General features: G+C 48.8%; 1 long non-coding RNA gene across 1 annotated transcript in view; it reads right to left on the minus strand.

Moving 5' to 3' along the window:
• The window catches only part of LOC141172965 (uncharacterized), a 43,660-nt gene extending 22,713 nt beyond the window's left edge, over positions 1 to 20,947 (minus strand). Inside the window, exon 1 of the long non-coding RNA XR_012252563.1 lies at positions 20,814 to 20,947. This is a non-coding gene — a long non-coding RNA (uncharacterized lncRNA). The remainder of the gene's footprint in view (positions 1 to 20,813) is intronic.
• Positions 20,948 to 22,703: the final 1,756 nt, after the last annotated feature.

Raw genomic sequence — 22,703 nt, forward strand, 5'->3', positions numbered from 1 at the left:
AACTTTATTATTAAGGGAAAAAGAAATCCAAACCTACAGGGTCCTGTGTGAAAACGTGATTGCCCCCCCCCACCTCACCCTAAAACATAAATGAACTGTAGTTTACCACATCTTTGGGAAGCTGAGTACAATTTCCCTAGCCACACACAGGCCTGATTACTGCCACATATGTTCTCAATCAAGAAATCACTTAAATAGGACCTGCCTGACAAAGTAAAGCAGACCAAAAGATCCTCAAAGGCTAGACATCATGCTGTGATCCCAAAAAATTCAGGAACAAATGAGAAACAAAGTAAATGAGATCTATCAGTCTTCAAAATGTTATAAAGCCATTTCTAAAGCTTTAGGACTCCAGCGAACCACAGTGAGAGCCATTATCCACAAATGGCGAAAACATGGAACAGTGGTGAACCTTCCCAGGAGTGGCCAGCCAACTAAAATTACCCCAAGAGCGCAGTGACGACTCATCCAAGAAGTCTGTGAAACGCGCGTCAGGTGTTTGGTGAGTGAGTATGCTTGCAAGTTATTATACTCTGCATTTGATATTTCACTATATGTATCTGTAGGTTGTATTACATGTAATTACTAGATGTTCATTTGTTGTTGGGTGACTGCTCATATGCTATACACTTTACTTAAATAATACAATAATTTCATATATGTGCTCATTTGTGTCATCCCACAACTGTGTAATTTTGTTGAAAAAGGAGGAAACATGAATATAAAGGCATAAAAGACATTATTTTATTCAATGAAAATTACATAACAAAGTTTACAAAATATTACATCACAAAGAGGGGGTATAAAGTGCAAGGTGCCGGCAATAGTAAGGAAATATGGGCCAGAACATGTAGATATATGTATCTCCGTGTGGACTATTTAAGCGTAGGACCCGCACCTGGTGGAACCATGCCTTCTTGAAAAAATATATTGAGAGGGCCCTAATTCCCAGAGGCCTACGCATTAAAATTTTTCCTTCTTTTACAATTGATGATGATTCTTTTAAGGACAAATGGGAAGCATTGGTTGATACCTGCTCCTTGGGGTTTCTTGACCTCCTAAAAGAACACAATGAATCATCTCTCCTTGAGATGGAGACGGAAATCGACTCACTTCAGGGTCAGATTAAAAAAGAGATGCCAATGATGAGATTAAAAGATTGAATGAGGAGATTGATTCTGAGTGCCAAAAATGGGTAAAAGAGATACAAGCCACCAAGAGCAAGAAATTCCAACGTGATATTCAGGATAAGCATTCCCGTAAAGTTTATAAATGGAGATTACCAGCAGAGAGACCTGGACCGAGATTTAGGAACAATTCACATTCACGCTCCAGATCTACATCCATTGCCTCAGGGACCTCGAATGAGGACCCTGTAATGGCCAATAATATTGATTCTCATTCTGGACCATCAACACAAACAATATCATGAATCCAGACCAGGCCAAATGGCAGGAGGAAACGCACCACCCCGTTTCAGGTTGGTGACCCCCGGGGGGGCTCCGTGTTGTTAATTTGACTACCCATGTACTGACTGAGACTCAGATGGAGGTCCTTAGTATGGGCCTTTCTTTTGCACCTACTAATGCATTTGATTATTTTACGGCCCTAAAGGACCTCCATCTGTTTGCTCAAAAATTAATACTTAAAAAACTTCATTCCAGGTCGGGTGGTGATTCCAGTTCCATGACAGCAGAAGAGAAGGAGGCCTTACAGAATTTGGAGGATCTCCTCCAGGAGCAGGAAGCTCTCTCTACAGGTGGGTTACCGCAATCTAGGCTTCCGAAATCGACGAGGTTCCCTCCCTTGTCCCTAAGTCCGGCAGTGGAGATTTTTGTACATCTGGTTGCGGGATTTTAAGAAACTACCAACACGGAGGAGATACGATAACTTGACATTTGCACAACGCACCGCTATACACCAATTACAATATCTCCACGACACTGTTATTAAACTGGCGGACAAGGGAGGGAATATCGTCCTGTGGCCCTATCAGAAATATGAGAAAGAGGCTTTACGTCAACTTAGAGATAGGGAGACCTACTCTAAGTTGTCTTACAATCCTACAGCTTCCTTCTCTGCTGCCCACCAGGGAATTCTGGCACGGGCCTGCGAGAGGGGTACAATAGACAAGAAGACTGTGGAGGCCTTAACCGTGCTCTTTCCAAAAAAAGCTACTTTCTACCTGCTTCCAAAAATTCATAAGGACACCATCAACCCACCGGGCCGTCCGATCGTGTCAGGTCTGGGTGGTTTGTGTGGCTCTATTTGCCAATATATTGACAGCCACCTGAGACCTTTGATGGAGAAACTCCCATCATATACTAAAGACACGACGGACATCCTGACCAGGGTTGACGGGTGTGATGAACCTGTAGCCGCCATCTTGGTAATGATAAATCATATCCAGGGATGGCCACACTTCAGCAGCCCCCACCCTTGGGACCTTCTGTTAAAACGTCAACTAGATAGTTTCCCCCCATCCAGGCTCCTGTAAGATAAGAAGCCTACTTAACACTTGAATGCTAGGAGCTTCAAAGACTTCGAGAGGAAACACAGCCAGCAGGGGGGGGTGCTTCGTCTATCTGTACCTGACCATTTGTCCCATAGGACTAGTTTCTTTGTCTGTCACAAGCATGGAGGCATAAGATATAGAAACATGAAAAGTACACGCATGTTGCATGGGATGGGCCAATAAAAAAATATCACGGCGTCCCGGAGCCATTGCGCACACAAGCCTCCGCGGTAGACGTTTGTACGTGCTCTGGAAGCCAAGATATAGCGCGGAGCCATTCCTGAGGACCGTATGGTATCATAATTGATATCAAAAGGTCGGTTGCGGCGGCCCGAATCCATGGGAACCCCTGGGGGTATCATGAGACCATCCCAGAAGAAGTTATTGGGTTCCATAGAATTTGGGCTTCTGATCGAAGTTAGACCTGAGGGTGGAGACTGAGCCAGCTGACCTCACCAGCAGTGGGCGGGACGGGGCAGGTAAGATAGCAGGACAGACAAGAGACAAGTCAGTTTTTGACCCAAGAGTGGTGTGCTGAACATCTGAGCACCAGCTGAGGCCACCAAGGGGAGGAGCAGTTTGACCATGCGGTGGTAGGCCTCAGCCTGTAACAAAGAACCGTGCCTGCGACCGCAGAATCCTCTCCCTGCGTCACAAGAAAATCAAGAAACCGGTAACTGATATGCTGTGGTGATTCTGTGTGTTGTATTCCATTGTTGTATAGTTTAGCCTGACCTTATACCTGTGTATATTTAGTTGTATATCGTGTATCTAGTGTATTATTATAATCAATTACCTCAAGTAATTGTGGGCCTGCCTTTTATTCTGCATAACGAACGCACGTCCGTGTGAGCTCGGCTCAAGCCAAAAACGCTACCCAGGGTTGGTTCCTGACCCGATATAGGCCCATTCACGGACTGGGCGTATATCTAAAATAGGGACTGGTGGCAGCATACCAACTGGGGATTGGGGAAGGCTGGTAGTGACGGTCGGAGGTTCAGATATATATATTCCTGGCGCGGCCAAGGAAGATATATATACCGCCCTCACTACAGAGGGCCCCGATACCCAGTAGGTTACAGGACAGTCTCCCTGGCGACCGCTTATCCTAGGTGCAGTTCCTTGACTGACCTGAGGCTAAGAGGGCGCTAGCGAGTTGTGCTGTGTAGTGACGTTACGGTTTAGTGACGTTGAAGGGATAACACACTACCGTGTTCCCTGCGCTGGTTGCAGCTTCCGGGCACTACTTTCTCTAGGTGCAGTACCTTGACTGACCTGAGAGGTAAGGGGGCGCCAGAGAGCTGCACCCACCGGCCGGCTTTCATCACATTGGTGGCAGAGCGGTGGGATTGCAGAATAATAGTGTTGTGGGACCCCTACTCCCAGGCACTAAAGACTGCCAGTGGTAACTTCCACTGCTGGAGTCTTAAGGTCAGCCCAACGTTAGACGGTCAGGCTAAAAGTATAACAAGGTGTGTGCAAACTCAGGGTTGCAGCGGTGTCGGTTACCAAGATGGCAGACGGCACCAGGAGCAAGACCCTGCAGGAGGCTAATGCTACGGTCCGTGTGGCAGGAGGGGAGGACATTGTTACTCATGGCGAGGAGGAGTCCAGCCCGGGCACCTCAGGGAGCCAGTCCCCAGTATACGGTCCCGCAGTGGGCTGCCCACCACCTACCCAGCCCAGCCTGTCCAGATCACAAGCCCTTTTACAAGCGGCTATGGCAAGTCTCCAGTCTCATGGCGATGCCGTCTACAAAACCCTCCTGGCAGCATCAGAGAAGGCAGCGGAGGAGGAGCGCGAAGCTGCGGAGCGCCGGGAGGCTGCGGAGCGTGAAGCTGCAGAGCGCCGGGAGGCTGCGGAGCGTGCAGAGCGAGCTGCGGAGCGCCAGCACCAACTGGACCTGGCCCAGCGGGGGCTTCCGCTAGAGCAACCAACCCATCAGGAGACCAAGTCGTCCAAAGTCCGAGCTGAGGACTTCCCTCTACTGGAGAAGGATGGGGACCTGGACTCCTTTCTGGTGGCATTTGAACGGACCTGTCTTCAGCACCATCTGGCCCGGGATCAGTGGGCCAGATACCTGACCCCCCGTTTGAGGGGTAAGTCCCTGGATGCCTTGGGGGACTTACCTGCCGGGGAGGTACAGAACTACGACTGCATCAAGCGGGCCCTGATCCGGCAGTACAACCTCACTCCCGAGTCGTACCGCCAGAAGTTCCGGAGCCTGCTGCGTGGCCCCAAGGACACCTGGACCGATCATATGCGGGCGCTGTTGAGAGCCGCAGAGCACTGGACCTCGGGTCTAGCGCTTACTACCCGCCAGGAGGTCCAGGAACTGTTCGTCACGGAGCAGTTCTTGTGGAACTGCCCAGAGGACCTCCGACAGTTCCTCCGTGACCGAAAACCAACAGGGGCTTCTGCTACAGCCGCCCTGGCAGACGAGTATGCCAATAACAGGGCGCCTGAGCTGAAGAAGTCTGCCAGCAGCACCTGGAGAGGGGGTAAGCCCAGTCATGCCCCTGTTTCCCCGGCCCCTAGAACACAAGGGGTGTATCCCCCTGTTGCCCTCTCCAGGCAAGGACCAGACGTAAGACGTTGTCATCTATGCAACAAACCAGGACACTTTAGGGCTGAGTGTCCCCAGCGCCAAAAGACCCCATCCCAGTCCCAGAGAGCGCCCAATGTTTTGTGTGTGGGAGGGGGTGGTGGTAGGTCCCTGGACAACATCCAACCCGTCACCATAGGCCGTTCTGCGGTCATGGGACTGCGGGACACGGGCGCTGAACGAACACTGGTACGGCCTGAGGTGGTGTCCCCCCAGGACTTGGTACCAGGAAAGACTCTTTCCGTCTCCGGGGTTGGAGGCGTGGAGCCGGCACTTCCCGTTGCCATGGTGTATTTGGACTGGGGTGCCGGAAGGGGGATGCGGGAGGTGGGAGTAACGCCAAATATTCCCGCAAATGTTTTATTAGGGACCGACTTGGGGCGTCTAGTATCGCAGTATGTACCCTCTGAACCCCCAAGTTCGGCCCCCCAAGAGTGTATTGATTTGTCTGCTGCTAATGCCAACCATGTTGTATGTAGTGTGTGTCCTGCTGAGGAGGAGGGAGTGAAACCTGAGGGTAACACCTGCACAGACACAACACAAACAGGGTTAGTGAAAGCAGGTGGGGAGTGTGGGGATGCCCGCAGAGGTGCTCAGCCGGCGTGCCGTGACCTCTTGTCCTCCGGTGAGGGAGGGGGCGGGCAGGATTCTGTAGAGGGAAGCTCAGGGATGGAGAGGGGGGCAGCTACCGGCAGTGTAGGGCTCCCAGGGGTATCCAGGCTGCTGAGTATAGGCCCACTGCAGGGGAAGGAACAGGCCATGGGGGGTGGGGGTGTCCCAAGAGAGGAGCCGCCAGGTAAGACCCCAGGGCAGGAGTTCCCCACATCCGAGATGTCCAAAGGCCTAGGAAGCCTGCCTGATCGGGCGGCTTGGTCAGAAACAGAGGGGAAGCGGGCACTACCCACGGTCACAGCGGTCATAGCCGCTGTCACCAGGAGTGGGAGCGCCGGAGCCCAAGGAGCCTTGCAGAGGTCCGACGGCTTCCCCACTTCTGACCAAGTGTCTGCCGGGTCAGACAGCGGCCAGGTGACATGCCCGGAGGGGCTGACAGAGGATGTGGCAGTTTCGTCGATTCTGGCCACATCAAGTCAGGAATTTCAGGCTGCGTTGGAAGCAGACGACAGCCTGAAAGCTCTCAAGGAACAGGCGGCACAGCCTCCCATGGAGTCAGACTGCGAGCGTGTGGTCTGGGACCAGGGACGGCTGTACCGGGTAACGGTCCAGCAGGGTTCACCGGAGGCGTGGCCCAGGGACCGACAGTTAGTGGTACCCTATCCATTCAGGGCGGAATTGTTGCGGATCGCACACGAGATTCCGATGGCCGGACACCTAGGGATCGCTAAAACCAAGGCCAGGATAGCTCAGCATTTCTACTGGCCTGGGATGGGAGCCGCGGTGGGTGCCTACTGCCGTTCGTGTGACACCTGTCAGAGGGTGGGGAAGGCGGGGCCGCGCCCCAAAGCCCCACTGGTAACTCTGCCAATCATCGAAGAGCCTTTCTCGAGGGTCGCTGTGGATCTTATTGGACCTCTGTCCACTCCCAGCCACTCCGGGAAATGCTTCATACTCACGGTAGTGGACTATGCCACCCGGTACCCGGAAGCGGTAGCTTTGTCGTCCATTCGGGCCGACAAGGTGGCTACCGCCTTACTGGAGATCTTCTCCAGAGTGGGTTTCCCCCAAGAAATGCTCACCGACCGAGGGACCCAGTTCATGTCGCGGCTGATGGAGTCCCTCTGTAAGCAAATGCAGGTGCAACATCTGGTGGCCAGCCCGTATCACCCACAGACTAATGGCCTGTGTGAGCGGTTCAATGGCACCTTAAAGCAGATGCTTAAGATGTTGGTCGACTCCCACGGGAGAGACTGGGAGCGTTACCTCCCACACCTCCTATTTGCTTACCGGGAGGTTCCGCAGTCCTCAACGGGGTTCTCCCCCTTTGAGCTCCTGTACGGGCGACGGGTACGGGGCCCCCTGGCTCTGGTGAAGGAAGCATGGGAAGGGGATTTGGCCACCCCCGAGGTGTCGGTCATCGAGTATGTCGTGCGCCACCGGGACAGGATGATGGCCTTGGCAAAGCTGGTGCAGGACAATATGGCCCAGGCCCAGGCCGAGCAGAAGCGGTGGTACGACCAGAATGCTTGTGAGAGGACCTACCAGGTGGGTCAAAAGGTGTGGGTACTGGTCCCCGTACCACAGAACAAGCTTCAGGCAGCCTGGGAAGGTCCCTACTTCGTGCACCAGAAACTCAATGCCGTCACCTATCTGGTCACCCTGGATCACGCCCGTGGAAGGAGGAAGGCCTTCCACGTGAACATGATGAAGGCTCATCATGAGCGGGAAGCGACTGCCCACCCAGTGTGCAACCTTCCCGAGGAAGGAGAGGTAGAAACCCTCCTGGATCTGCTCACCCAAGCCAAGGCGGGTGGGTCCATCGAGGATGTGGGGGTTGGCCACCAGCTCACGGAGGACCAACGGTCCCAGCTGGGGACCACCCTGCACCCCTTCCGGGGGCTGTTCAGCAGCCTGCCCGGAAGGACTGAGATGGCTGTCCACGACGTGGACACTGGCGATCACCCGCCGATCCGGCGTTCAGCATATCGGGTCTCTTTCGAGGTGCAGGGAAACATGCGCCAAGAGATAGACGAGATGCTGAAGCTGGGGGTGATCCAGGCATCCAGCAGCGCGTGGGCCTCGCCTGTAGTCCTCGTACCAAAGAAGGACCGAACTACACGGTTCTGCGTGGACTACCGGGGGCTCAACGCTGTAACGGCCACCGATGCGTTCCCCATACCACGCATCGATGACCTGCTCGATCGGATGGCCGGGGCTAAGTACCTGACCATCATGGATCTGAGCCGGGGGTACTGGCAGATTCCTCTGACCCCCGCGGCAAGGGAACGCTCTGCCTTTATCACCCCTTTTGGACTGTACGAGTCCACAGTGATGCCATTCGGCATGAAGAATGCCCCTGCCACTTTTCAGCGGATGGTCAATACGCTGCTTGAGGGACTTGAAGGGTACGCGGCTGCGTACTTGGACGATATTGCAGTCTTCAGTCCCACTTGGGAGGATCACCTAGAGCACCTGCGGCAGGTGCTCGGTCGGATCCACCGGGCAGGCTTGACCATCAAGCCGGAAAAGTGCCAGCTGGGCATGAGTGAGGTCCTCTACCTGGGTCACCGGGTAGGCGGGGGGGTTCTGAAGCCAGAACCTGGGAAAGTGGATGCCATCGCATCCTGGCCCACTCCTAGGACCAAAAAGCAGGTGATGTCCTTCTTGGGGACCGCCGGGTACTATAGGAGGTTCGTCCCACACTATAGCACCCTGGCCAAGCCCCTGACGGACCTCACCAAGAAGAAGCTGCCCGTCGCAGTCGACTGGACAGTCGCCTGCGAGACAGCTTTCGGGGCACTCAAGGCCGCCCTAAGTAGCTCCCCTGTACTGCAAGCTGCCGACTTCGACCGGCCGTTTGTGGTACAGACCGACGCCAGTGACTTTGGCCTCGGTGCTGTGCTAAGTCAGGTCAACACGACAGGCCAGGAACATCCTGTCTTGTACCTGAGCAGGAAGCTACTGCCCCGGGAGGTGGCTTACTCCACGGTGGAAAAAGAATGCCTGGCAATTGTATGGGCCCTGCAGCGTCTGCAGCCCTACTTGTACGGGAGCCATTTCACCGTGGAGACGGACCACAACCCCCTCAGCTGGTTACACACGGTCTCTGGGTCGAATGGCAGGTTGCTACGCTGGAGCCTCGCTCTCCAGCAGTACCACTTCTCCATTCGCCACAGAAGAGGCCGTGACCACGGTAACGCTGACGGGTTATCCCGGCAAGGGGAGGGTGCAGAAGGACGCACGGGGGAACACAGGAATGTGCTACCCCCTCGCGCCCTCGTATAGGGGGAGGTGTGATGAACCTGTAGCCGCCATCTTGGTAATGATAAATCATATCCAGGGATGGCCACACTTCAGCAGCCCCCACCCTTGGGACCTTCTGTTAAAACGTCAACTAGATAGTTTCCCCCCATCCAGGCTCCTGTAAGATAAGAAGCCTACTTAACACTTGAATGCTAGGAGCTTCAAAGACTTCGAGAGGAAACACAGCCAGCAGGGGGGGGTGCTTCGTCTATCTGTACCTGACCATTTGTCCCATAGGACTAGTTTCTTTGTCTGTCACAAGCATGGAGGCATAAGATATAGAAACATGAAAAGTACACGCATGTTGCATGGGATGGGCCAATAAAAAAATATCACGGCGTCCCGGAGCCATTGCGCACACAAGCCTCCGCGGTAGACGTTTGTACGTGCTCTGGAAGCCAAGATATAGCGCGGAGCCATTCCTGAGGACCGTATGGTATCATAATTGATATCAAAAGGTCGGTTGCGGCGGCCCGAATCCATGGGAACCCCTGGGGGTATCATGAGACCATCCCAGAAGAAGTTATTGGGTTCCATAGAATTTGGGCTTCTGATCGAAGTTAGACCTGAGGGTGGAGACTGAGCCAGCTGACCTCACCAGCAGTGGGCGGGACGGGGCAGGTAAGATAGCAGGACAGACAAGAGACAAGTCAGTTTTTGACCCAAGAGTGGTGTGCTGAACATCTGAGCACCAGCTGAGGCCACCAAGGGGAGGAGCAGTTTGACCATGCGGTGGTAGGCCTCAGCCTGTAACAAAGAACCGTGCCTGCGACCGCAGAATCCTCTCCCTGCGTCACAAGAAAATCAAGAAACCGGTAACTGATATGCTGTGGTGATTCTGTGTGTTGTATTCCATTGTTGTATAGTTTAGCCTGACCTTATACCTGTGTATATTTAGTTGTATATCGTGTATCTAGTGTATTATTATAATCAATTACCTCAAGTAATTGTGGGCCTGCCTTTTATTCTGCATAACGAACGCACGTCCGTGTGAGCTCGGCTCAAGCCAAAAACGCTACCCAGGGTTGGTTCCTGACCCGATATAGGCCCATTCACGGACTGGGCGTATATCTAAAATAGGGACTGGTGGCAGCATACCAACTGGGGATTGGGGAAGGCTGGTAGTGACGGTCGGAGGTTCAGATATATATATTCCTGGCGCGGCCAAGGAAGATATATATACCGCCCTCACTACAGAGGGCCCCGATACCCAGTAGGTTACAGGACAGTCTCCCTGGCGACCGCTTATCCTAGGTGCAGTTCCTTGACTGACCTGAGGCTGAGAGGGCGCTAGCGAGTTGTGCTGTGTAGTGACGTTACGGTTTAGTGACGTTGAAGGGATAACACACTACCGTGTTCCCTGCGCTGGTTGCAGCTTCCGGGCACTACTTTCTCTAGGTGCAGTACCTTGACTGACCTGAGAGGTAAGGGGGCGCCAGAGAGCTGCACCCACCGGCCGGCTTTCATCACAACGGGGTCCTTCTGGAGGTTGGTACTATCATGGTCACGGCCGATATGGAAAGCCTATATACTTGTATCAGTCATGACTTGGGCCTCTCAGCAGCCCGCCTTTTCTTGGGGACCTCCGACCTGGACTGCCCATCGAGTGAGTTTATCCTTGAGCTCCTCCACTTCGTCCTCTGCCACAATTATTTTTTATTTAAAGATACGGTGTATCTGCAGCGGCGTGGCACGGTCATGGGGGCGGCCTGCGCGCCTTCGTACACCAACCTCTTTCTGGAAGCATGGGAGAGGGACATTTTTGGTGACGAGGTCGTGTGGGGTGCTGACCAGGTCATGTCATGGCTCAGATACATTGATGACATTTTGCTTTTTTGGCGGGGGACGGTGGGGGAGCTCAATGAATTTATGAGGCAGCTTAATATGAACACTTGGGGGATCAAATTAACGTGTACTTATCACCATCAACGCATGGACTTTCTTGACGTCACTCTGGAGGTGGACTCACACTCCCTCATCCAGACTGACGTCTTCAGAAAGCCCACTGCAGTCAATTCTTTGATCCATGCTGCCTCTGCGCATAACTCATCGACGATTAGGGCCGTCCCGGTCGGACAGTCAGACAGTTCCTGAGAGTAAGGCATATATGTTCTACCGATTCCATCTTTGAAAAGCAGGCTGCAGAGTCGGCTGACCGGTTCAGACAGCCAGACAGAGGGGCTATAGTAATAGATGCATCGGTCGTGGCTATGGAAGGGCACGTAGTACTCCCCGCAGTCATCTCTTGTACCCGCACGACGGCTACAACAGCAGACCCCTGAGAGGACCTGCTTCATCTCCACATTCAATCATGAGTGGGGAACCATGAGGAGGGTCCTCACCCGACATTGGAATATTCTCAGCATGGAGCCCTCCCTAAGGGATTATGTGGGTGATTACCCACTTATGACGGCCAGACGTGCCAACAACCTGGGTGATCTCCTTGTCTCTAGCCATTATGTCCCTCCTCCATCTAATCCCTTTTGGGTCACGCTGTCCCATGGTGGGCTCCTTTCCCTGTGGTCACTGCGTGGCGTGCACCAATGTCCTTCGCTGTACCTCTCTTACTTCATGTGATCGTTCCCGCACTTTTAAGATCTCTAAATTTATTTCATGCGCCTGGACCAATGTGGTGTATTACGCCACGTGTGGTTGCCAAACGATCTATGTTGGTCTAACTACTATAGAGTTGAGAATTAGAGTGCGGGAACATGTGCGGGACATAGGTGCAGCCAAGTCAGTGACAGATCCCCGAGAGCTCAAGACATTGCCATGTCACTTCAGAGCGGTCCACAATTGTGACCCGCGTACTCTGAAGGTGCATGGTATAGACGTGGTACAGTTGGGCTCTCGCAGCGGAAATGCCAAACAACTTCTGGCCCAGAAAGAGGCAAGATGGATTATCAATCTGGATACCATGGCCCCGCGTGGTCTAAACGAAAATTTGGGATTCTCATCTTTTCTCTAATCTATGATCGTGCTTTTGGTGCTCTCCTGTTCCTCCCGCTCTGGACTTTTAGATCTGGCTGCGGTGATGTTTTTAGCTTGTTGTTTTTATTTATTTTATTATTTTTTTCCCCTTTTTCCTTCACTTTCTATATTTAGTGCCAACAATTTCAACAAGTTCTATAGTGCCTGACCTCTGCCCTGAGTTTGGATTTGGGGTGTGACCTGACCCTCTTAGAAGATGATTTGGATATGCCTCCTCCCAGATATGCTTGATCTCTACTGGACATTGCTGACCTCATGACATATACCTTTACCACTTTTTTGTCTTATTAGTGCACGTTTTGAGTTTGATGGGGGTGCCCCACTGTTATCGTCTCTTTTTGGTTGCCCATGCATCAGTGTATGTGCACGCATGCATCCATAACAGGCACTCTTTATTCAATTAGTGCCTTTTATACTGGGACCCCTTGGTGATCTTCCGCCTCTCTCTTTGATATTGGGATCTGTGAGGACTTTTGTCACTGCCATCTACCTCAGGGGGTTGTGCGCATGCGCCGCGGTCCTCCACTCCCCCATGCCCGGGCCCTGCTGTCTCTCTGTCCCAGGCGCGTTCCTGTGAGCTCGTGCGGCGGGGGGGGGCAGGGCTGCGGGCGCACACACCGCTTGCCTCCAATAGGTCATCCTTTGATTCACGGTCACATGACCACGTATGGGCGTATTTAAAGAAGGTCCTTCTGGCGCTTGCTGACATGCGCCTCTTGAGAAAGATAGGCGAAACGCGCGTCGGGGCGCGCTGTTACCATTACCGCGATCTCAGTATGGTCACAGTGGTCTGAGGGCTCCAGAATTTGAATCTCCTGGTGAGTGTTACCTATGATCTAACCAGGGAAAGGTGATATATGATATGTGAGGTGGGAATGCCTGTATATTCCAGCCCACTAGGGCTTTTTTAGCCTAAAGCAGCTTATTAATGGCGATTCCCACGATATAACTTCCCACACCCACCATTAATATCCATACGGAGATATATATATATATCTACATGCTCTGGCCCATCGCCCATGTGTCTTTTCTATGCCCGGTGTTATGATCTGCAACATAGGCTAAGGAAAGATGGGGAGAGCTGTCCCTACAGTAAGACTAAGCTGAGCCCCTACGTTGTAGCGGGCTGACTGTTCCTAGTGAACAGACCCGCCTTCGTCCTCGGCTAGTCTGAACGGAAACCTATAGAGAAAGGGAGGGGTCCCTAAAGGAACTAAGGACTGGGACAAAAATGGGACACCTCCTAACAGAAGTTGTTGCAGAGCAAAAGATAAACTGACAAAAAGTACTAGAGGTCCCAGAGGACCAAGTAAACTAGAGATAGATAGGCACAAAAGCACCTGGCTAGAGAGACAGTCAAAACAACACTGAAGTCCAGCAAAGCCAGAAGGGCGGAGCTGGAATATATAGGAAGATGGTCACGTGACCGCAAAACACAAGATAGAAACAAAAACAAACAGGAGGGGTCTAACACCCGGCACCTTGCACTTTATACCCCCTCTTTGTGATGTAATATTTTGTAAACTTTGTTATGTAATTTTCATTGAGTAAAATAATGTCTTTTATGCCTTTATACTCATGTTTCCTCCTTTTTCAACATGTTTATCGTTTGAATAGGCAACAATTGCTCCATGGTCTGGCGATTGCGATCAGCTACCATGGTCTGTTTAGCTATCTAAGGTGGGGCACCGTTTGTTCAACTGTGTAATTTTGTTTTATTGCGGTTCTTACAGTTGTTCAAACACCAATTTTATTACCGGTATATGTTTTATGTTATGTTGTACTCGATAAAATCCATCTATTTTTAATCAAGTCTTAATTATTATTGTCCTGGCACATTTTTTGTTCTTGGTATTGTTATAGCTGTTAGTGCCTATTCTTACCCGGGTTGACAACTCTTTGATGTCTATATATGTTTCTCTGCCCATTCACAGATCTTTGTAAATCCCGATTGATGATATGGATTTTCGAACCAGAGACGAATCCTGGTTATCTAAACTGGATATCGTATTCAGTCATTCCAACTTGAAAACACCTGATGTTGCACAGAGGAGGGCTTAAAAGGACTCTCTTAAGAATATTTTACTGAAAAGCAACGCACCTGGTGGAACAAGATTTCACTGGAAAATTATGTCCATACTGTAATGATCCCCCAAGGGCTTCATATACAGGTTATTCCTGCATTCCCTATTGAGGATGAAGAGTGGGAGGAATCTTGTACTTCATGTTCTATGAAGTTTTTGGAACTATTAATCTCACATACAGTAACTGTCAAACAATTACTTCTCTAGAACTGGAAATTTCCACATTACAACAACAACTGATTACTGACCTCTCTTCAGAAGAAATTAAAATATTTAAGAAGGAACTCGATACTAATCTCGATGAATGGGACCAGGAACTTCAAACAGTTAAAAGTAAGAAATTCCAACGAGATTTATCTGACTTCCAGAATAACAAGGTTTAGCACTGGAAGTCAATGAACATTCAACCACGCCGTTCATTTTCTACCCACTCTTTGGAATCAATGAGTACCGAATCAAATGTATCTGCAAGCAGTATTAGGATTTATCCATTCAGAACTAGAAAACGTTAGGTGGACTCATACTACAACCATAGAGAAAGAAAGGCCAAGATCCGAAACCTACAACCAACCAAAGTTCTAATGCTTTGAAGAAAATTAACCTATCAGATGTTGTACTAATACAGGATCAAGTTGACATACTCAGTTGGGTCTAACCTTTTCTCCCACCACCAGGTTTGATCGATTTTCAGTCATAAAAGACCTTCACCTATTTGGCAGAAAATTGATATACAAGAAGATTTTCTCCAAAATAAACTCATGATGACATTTTTACAATGACTACTGAGCAACAGGCACTTAATATCCTTGAAGAATTACTGCAGGAACAAAGGGACCATGAGTGAGGTAAGTAAGCATGAATACTTCTATCCAAGTCCACTGTTTTTTTCACATTTTTCTCGTTCGTTTGATTGTTTTCTTGGAGGTGTCTGTGTATAATTTGTGCTCACTTGTTTTTGTTTGTCTCCACATTGGGCCTTCTTCGACACTTTACCCCTGCCCAGGTTTACAACTCTTTGATGTTGAGATATATAATTAGTGTACTGCGTGTGTAGTTTACTGTACATTTATTTACCTAATAAGTAAATATGATAAAAGAAGATATCGGGTCCCCCTTATTTTTACTAACCAGCTGAGGGAAAGCAGACAGCTGAGGGCTGGTGTTATTATTCTGGGAAGGGGCCAATATCTATGAAGCTTCCCAGGCTATTAATATCAGCTCACAGCTGTCTGCATAGTTTTCACTGGTTATTAAAATGGGGGGACCACAAAAAAATTACATTGGGTCCCCCCTATGTTTAACAACCATAAAAGGCTAAACAGACAGCTGCGGGCTGATGTAGGGCAAGCAGGAAGAGCAGAGGCTAAGTGCCATCTAATGGATGTGTCATTTCTGGGTGGCTGGTGTTCTTGGTTTGGGAGCGAGCAAACATCCATGGTCCCTTCCCAGCCTATTACTATCAGCCCCCATCTGTCTGCTTTAGCTTGTCTGGTTATGAAAAATGGGGGGGACCCAATGCCGTGTTTTTTAAATAATTTATTTAAATAATTTTGAAAAATGGCTTGTAGTACCCCCTATTTTTAATAACCAGCAAAGGCTAAACAGACAGCTGTGGGCTGATATTAATAGGCTGAGAAGGGGCAATGGATATTGGCCTCCTCCCAGACTAATAACATCAGTCCTCAGCCACCACAGAAATGGCTCATCCATTAAATGCGTCAATTCTGGCACTTAGCCTTGGCTCTTCGCACTTATCCTGGTGCATTGGCAAATGGTTTTGGGGTTGATGTCAGCTGCTTTATGTCCCCTGACATCAAGCTAAAGGGTTAGTAATGGAGAGGCATCTGTCAGACACACCCATTACTAACCCCATAATTAAAAGTAAGAAAGACGCACACAGAAAAAGTCCTGTAATTGAACAAAACACTCCCCGACAATTACCCTCTTTTTACCATTTATTAACATAAAAATAAAATATCAAAGTAATTTTCATCTGTCTACAGATAATCCATAATAATGAGGTGCCATAACAATGCCATTTCTGCTACATCCAGTATATGGCGCTCCATTCAAAGAACACAACTCCATACACTGGAGTTGCAGCGACTGCTGGGTGTTGCGAGTGATATGCACTGATGTGACATCAGTAAGGTTATCTCAGTTCACATTTTCCGGTTCTCATGATGACAGCGCCACTGTGAACTGAGATAACCTTACCGTAAGGTCACCTGAGTTCATAGCAGCTGGCTCTCACGCTGCGCAGTGACAGTGCCAGATTGATGAACGACAGCGAGTCCGGCATTCGGCACTCTGGCACTCTTTAGTCTGGCATTCAAAATGCAGTGAGACCCTGTGTTTGTGAAATCAAGTAACCTTAAAGGTTACCAGAGTTCAAGGCCACTGGGTCTCTTGCAGCTGTGAGGCCCGGAAACCTTAAGGGAGACTTTAAGGGAAACTTTAAGCTTTCTGGAGTTTCCAGCTGCTGGAACATCTGGAGGCTGTGAAATAATATTAACATTGGTGTGTATTTTGCTGTACTTGTTAAATAAATAAATAAATAAATTAAAAAGATGACATGAGGTCCCCCCTAATTTTAATAACCAGCTGAGGGAAAGCAGACAGCTGGGGGCTGGTGTTATTATTCTGGGAATGGGCCAATATCCATCGACAGCTCATAGCTGTCTGCATAGCCTTTACTGATTATTAAAAATGGGGACCCCCAAGAGACTGATGTTGGGTCCCTCCTATTTTTCATAACCAGCAAAGGCTAAATAGACAGCTGCGGGCTGATCTTAATAGACTGAGAAGGGCCCATGGATATTGGCCCCCTCCCAGACTAATATCATCAGCCCTCAGCCACCCCAGAAATGGTGCATTCATTAGATGCTCAAATTCTGGCGCCTAGCTTTGGCTCTTCCCACTTGCCCTGGTGCGTTGGCAAGTGGTGTAATGGTTTTGTGGTTGATGTCAGCTGTTGTATGTCCGCTGACATTATGTGCAGAGGTTAGTAATGGAGAAGCGTGTGTCAGACACCCCATTACTAACCAAGTAGACACACACAGAAAAAAAGTCCTTTAACTGAACAAAACACTCCCTACAGTTTCACTTTTTATCCCATTTATTAACATAAAAATCAAAATCAAAAATCAAAGTAATTCTCACCTGTCCGCCATTAATCCATAATGCTGATGTCCCCTTATGAGCCGCTCTGCTACATCTGGTTGCATTGCTGAGCAGTGACATCAGTAATGTGGATGTGTGGCGATTTCTGAAGTCTAACTGTATGTGGTCAGGGGGCCCTGGGTTCCTTGGTGTGTGTGAGATGGGTGATGGATGCTGGGAGTTGGGAGCTCTGTTGACTTTGAGGAAGGTTATTTCTACAGGAACGTGTAGGAGTCAGAGATACTCTGCTACAAATGTGCAAATATTTCCTGTAAAACTGCTTCAGCCTGTGATGTGAACAGGTATTAAAAGTAAAACTTTATTCTGGCTGCACAAAGATGCAACAAATCTGATCAAAGGATACAATGGAGGGTTGTTATTTATTAAACATCCATTGAAACAGGGTAGAACTAAATTTTCATTTTATTATTTACACCCTTGGATATCAGGGAGCTGAGGATAGATGTGTTCATCATAGAATAGATTCCAATTTCAATGCATTTTTGTTTAAGTTACAGCCAAAGAAAATGTAAAATTTTGGTGAGCGCTTCAGTCCTAAAAGTGAGCAACTGACCTGCACATTGTAACAGACTGGCTACTCTATGGTCTGAGTGTTTTCTGGTTGGGTAAACTACTAGTGGACTGACTGAGACAGTCAGGATTAGCCCAAAGAATTCATATAAGTGAAAATGATGCTGCAAAAACATCCTACAAAATCTTAACAAAGGGTTGTGTTATTTATTAAACATTCATTGAACCACAGTAACAATGAACATTCAGCTTATTATTTACATCCCAGGATATGAGGGAGCTGAGGATACAAAAATATTTAAACACAGGTTGTAATGTAACAAAGTAGGTAAAAGACCAAGGGGATGAATTCTTTTGAAAGCCACTGTAAAAAAATTAGGGAAAAAATATGAGTCATTAAAGGGTTAAATTGCTCTACCACCTGAATGTAGTTGATATTTGCACAGAACCATCCAAACAGAATGAGGGAAATGTATGTGGATGTCGTGTCTTTCCATTAACAATATATGTTGGTGAATGGAATGGTTGGGCATGTTGGATTTCAAGAAACCTTTTAAGGGAATATGTCAGTAAGATTAACCCTCACTAAGCCGTCTAGGTCATTGTTAGATATGCTTATCCTACTAATATTATAAATGCGAAAGTTTGTGAGTATGTATGTTTGTTACTCTTTCACGAAAAAACTACTGGACGGATTTGCATGAAACTTTACAGTAATATAGATTATACATCGGAATAACATATAGACTACAATTTGTAATGATTTTATGTAATTTTGGTCGTAATATAACGATACATGTCAATTAAGTCGGAAAAAAATCTGGCCTCTGAGAGCTATCTTATACAGTGGCATGTAAAAGTTTGGGCACCCCTGGTCAAAATCACTGTTATTGTGAACAGTTAAGCAAGTTGAAGATGAAATGATCTCTAAAAGGCATATTGTTAAAGATGACATATTTCAGTTGTATTTTAGGCAAATAAATATATATATTGTCTTTTTTTTTCATTTTAAGAAATTACAATAAGGGAAATGGGCCTATGCAAAAGTTTGGGCACCCTTGGAGACTTGTGTGCTTTGATAATTTTGACCGAGGTTTCTGACCTTAATTAGCCTGTTAGGGTTATGGCTTGTTCACTACCAACGTTAGGAGATGCCAGGTGATGAAAATTTCCCAGCTTTATAAAAGCCAAGCCTCCTCTAACTTTATGCCAAAAAACAGCAGCCATGGGTCATTCTAAGCAGCTGCCTAGCACTCTGAAAATGAAAATGGTGGAGGCCCATAAAGCAGGAGAAGGCTAAAAGAAGATAGCAAAGTGTTTTCAAGTTGCCCTTTCCTCAGTTTGAAATGTAATTAAGAAATAGCAGTTAACAGGAACCGTGAAGGTCAAGATAAGGTCTGGAAGACGAAGCAAAATTTCAGTGAGAGCTGTTCGTACGATTGCTAGAGAGGCAAATCAGAACCCCCGCTTAACCTCAAAAGACCTACAGAAAGATTTAGCAGACTCTAGCCTTGTGATTCATTGTTCTACTGTTCAGAGACACCTGCACAAATATGACCTTCATGGACGAGTGATCAGAAGAAAACCTCTCCTGCAGCCTCACCATGAAATTCAGCGTCAGAAGTATGCAAAAGAACATCTAAACAAGCCTGATACATTTTGGAAACAAGTTCTGTCGACCGAAAAGGTTAAAATAGAAGTCTTTGGCCACAATGATCAAAGGTATGTGTGGAGAAAAAAGGCCACCAAATTTCAGGAAAATAACATCTCGCCAACTATTAAGCATGGGGGTGCATCAATCATGCTTTGGGGTTGTGTTGCAGCCGATGGTACAGGGGACATTTCACGGGTAGAGGGAACAATGGATTCAATGAAATTTCAACAAATTCTTGATGCAAACATAACACCATCTGTAAAAAAGCTGAAGTTGAAAAGAGGATGGCTTCTATAAATGGTTAATGATCCTAAACAAACATCAAAATCCACAATAGGCTACCTCAAAAGGTGCAAGCTGAAGGTTTTACAATGGCCCTCACAGTCCCCTCTTCTGAACATCAATGAAAATCTGTGGCTAGACCTCAAAATAGCAGTGCATGCAAGATGACCAAGGAATCTCACAGAACTGGAAGGATTTTCCAAGGAAGAATGGATGAAAATCCCTCAAACAAGAATTGAAAGACTCTTGTCTTGCTACAAAAAGCTTTTACAAGCTGTGATACTTTCAAAAGGGGGTGCTACTAGGTACTAACCATGTAGGATGCCCAAACTTTTGCATTGGTCCATTTTCCTTTTTCGTCATTTTTAAAATGTAAAAGATTAAAAATTATATATTTTTTGCCTAAAATACAAAGGAAATCTGTTATCTTTAACTTCAGGCCTTTTAGAGATCATTTCATCTTCAACTTGCTTAACTGTTCACAATAACACTAACTTTGACCAGGGGTGCCCAAACTTTTACATGCCACTGTATACACACATACACAGGTGATATTTAAATGGCTGATTTACAGCAGTCAGAAGAGATTGATAATACAATCATTTGCCCATAGTGGATCATTGTATAGTGAGGTCACAGTTGCCGCCTGTCCACAGTCAGAATACAGGGGTGATCATATACCGTGGCTAGGTACAAGTGTGGCACAGGGGGTTCACACACGACCCCCAGGGACTGACATTTCCTAGAAACTTTGGCAGCTGTCAGTCATGAGCTCACCCTGATACATTACACTCTGGAAACAGCTGAATGGAGAAGGATCATTTATGACATTTTCTCAGACTTAAAAAAAAAAAAAAAAAAAATAGCCCAGAAAACAGCCCATATGTCAGGAACAGCTTACTAGGGAACTACACGTCCCAGCACGGCCTGCCCGCACCCACAGCCCGGGGGGAGTGTGAGGCTTCCTCCTGCAGGTTGCCCGGGGGCACTGGGCCGTCATTGTCCTCACACAGGTGGTCCCCGCCGCCATTGTCCCTCCACATAACACCGTATAATAAAACATGCGCTCACCTGCGCTAGCTGCTGCAGCCGGGAAAGTTCCGAGCGCCTCACCTGGGCGGAGGGGAAGTGACTCACACACGGGGAGGGGCAGTAACCTGAGCGCGGCTCCATGGAGGATGCACACACTGCAGCCTGACAGCACCGGCAGCAGCGCTATACAAATGGCGTCCTCCCCTCCTGTGTGCAGCACAGCCCTGTGTGTGTGCAGCGCAGCATGTCACCCACAGCACCAGCAGGCTGCTCTCAGCTCCCACAGAGCACTGGGAATGGTTGCTATGGGTAACCGCGCCACAGCTGCTCCTCATAGACCATGTCACCCACAGCACCAGCAGGCTGCTCTCAGCTCCCACAGAGCACTGGGAATGGTTGCTATGGGTAACCGCGCCACAGCTGCTCCTCATAGACCAGTCATATACAACTGATATGTCTGTACAGCGATCGTAATATAACTAATTAGATTGTTTTAGTATTTTGTTTGAACTTTACTAAGTACCTATTTTGTAATTAGTACTAATAAAAATGCCGCAAAAGCGTAAGTCTAACATTTCGCAAAGCTCTAATAAAGCCCGAACTATGAAAATAATTAGACGTGATGAGACGTCTCAACAAGCCGAGCAACGAAGGCTTGAGCAGGCGGTGCGTTGTGCGGCACATAGAGCTGCAGAGACTCCAGAACAATCCCAAGCCCGACGTGAACAGCATGCGGAGTATCTGGCGTCTCAACGGGCTGCTGAAACTCAAGAACAGTCCCAAGCCCGACGTGAACAGCATGCGGAGTATCTGGCATCTCAACGGGCTGCTGAAACTCAAGAACAGTCCCAAGCCCGACGTGAACAGCATGCGGAGTATCTGGCGTCTCAACGGGCTGCTGAAACTCAAGAACAGTCCCAAGCCCGACGTGAACGGAATGCGGAGTATCTGGCGTCTCAACGGGCTGCTGAAACTCCAGAACAATCCCAAGCCCGACGTGAACAGCATGCGGAGTATCTGGCATCTCAACGGGCTGCTGAAACTCCAGAACAATCCCAAGCCCGACGTGAACGGAATGCGGAGTTTTTGGCATCTCAACGGGCTGCTGAAACTCAAGAACAGTCCCAAGCCCGACGTGAACAGCATGCGGAGTATCTGGCGTCTCAACGGGCTGCTGAAACTCAAGAACAGTCCCAAGCCCGACGTGAACAGCATGCGGAGTATCTGGCGTCTCAACGGGCTGCTGAAACTCCAGAACAGTCCCAAGCCCGACGTGAACAGCATGCGGAGTATCTGGCGTCTCAACGGGCTGCTGAAACTCCAGAACAGTCCCAAGCCCGACGTGAACAGTATGCGGAGTATCTGGCGTCTCAACGGGCTGCTGAAACTCCAGAACAATCCCAAGCCCGACGTGAACGGAATGCGGAGTTTTTGGCATCTCAACGGGCTGCTGAAACTCAAGAACAGTCCCAAGCCCGACGTGAACAGCATGCGGAGTATCTGGCGTCTCAACGGGCTGCTGAAACTCAAGAACAGTCCCAAGCCCGACGTGAACAGCATGCGGAGTATCTGGCGTCTCAACGGGCTGCTGAAACTCCAGAACAGTCCCAAGCCCGACGTGAACAGCATGCGGAGTATCTGGCGTCTCAACGGGCTGCTGAAACTCCAGAACAGTCCCAAGCCCGACGTGAACAGTATGCGGAGTATCTGGCGTCTCAACGGGCTGCTGAAACTCCAGAACAGTCCCAAGCCCGACGTGAACAGCATGCGGAGTATCTGGCGTCTCAACGGGCTGCTGAAACTCCAGAACAGTCCCAAGCTCGACGTCAGCAGCAAGCGACTTACATGGCGTCCCAAAGAGCCACTGAAACTTGTGAAATGGCCGAATCTCGCAGACGCACTGTTGCTGAAAGGGCAGCACAGCGACGT

The sequence above is a fragment of the Phyllobates terribilis genome, unplaced genomic scaffold, assembly GCF_046119375.1.
Source record: "Phyllobates terribilis strain yellow unplaced genomic scaffold, ASM4611937v1 Scaffold_12__6_contigs__length_324123572, whole genome shotgun sequence".
Classification (NCBI taxonomy): domain Eukaryota; kingdom Metazoa; phylum Chordata; class Amphibia; order Anura; family Dendrobatidae; genus Phyllobates; species Phyllobates terribilis.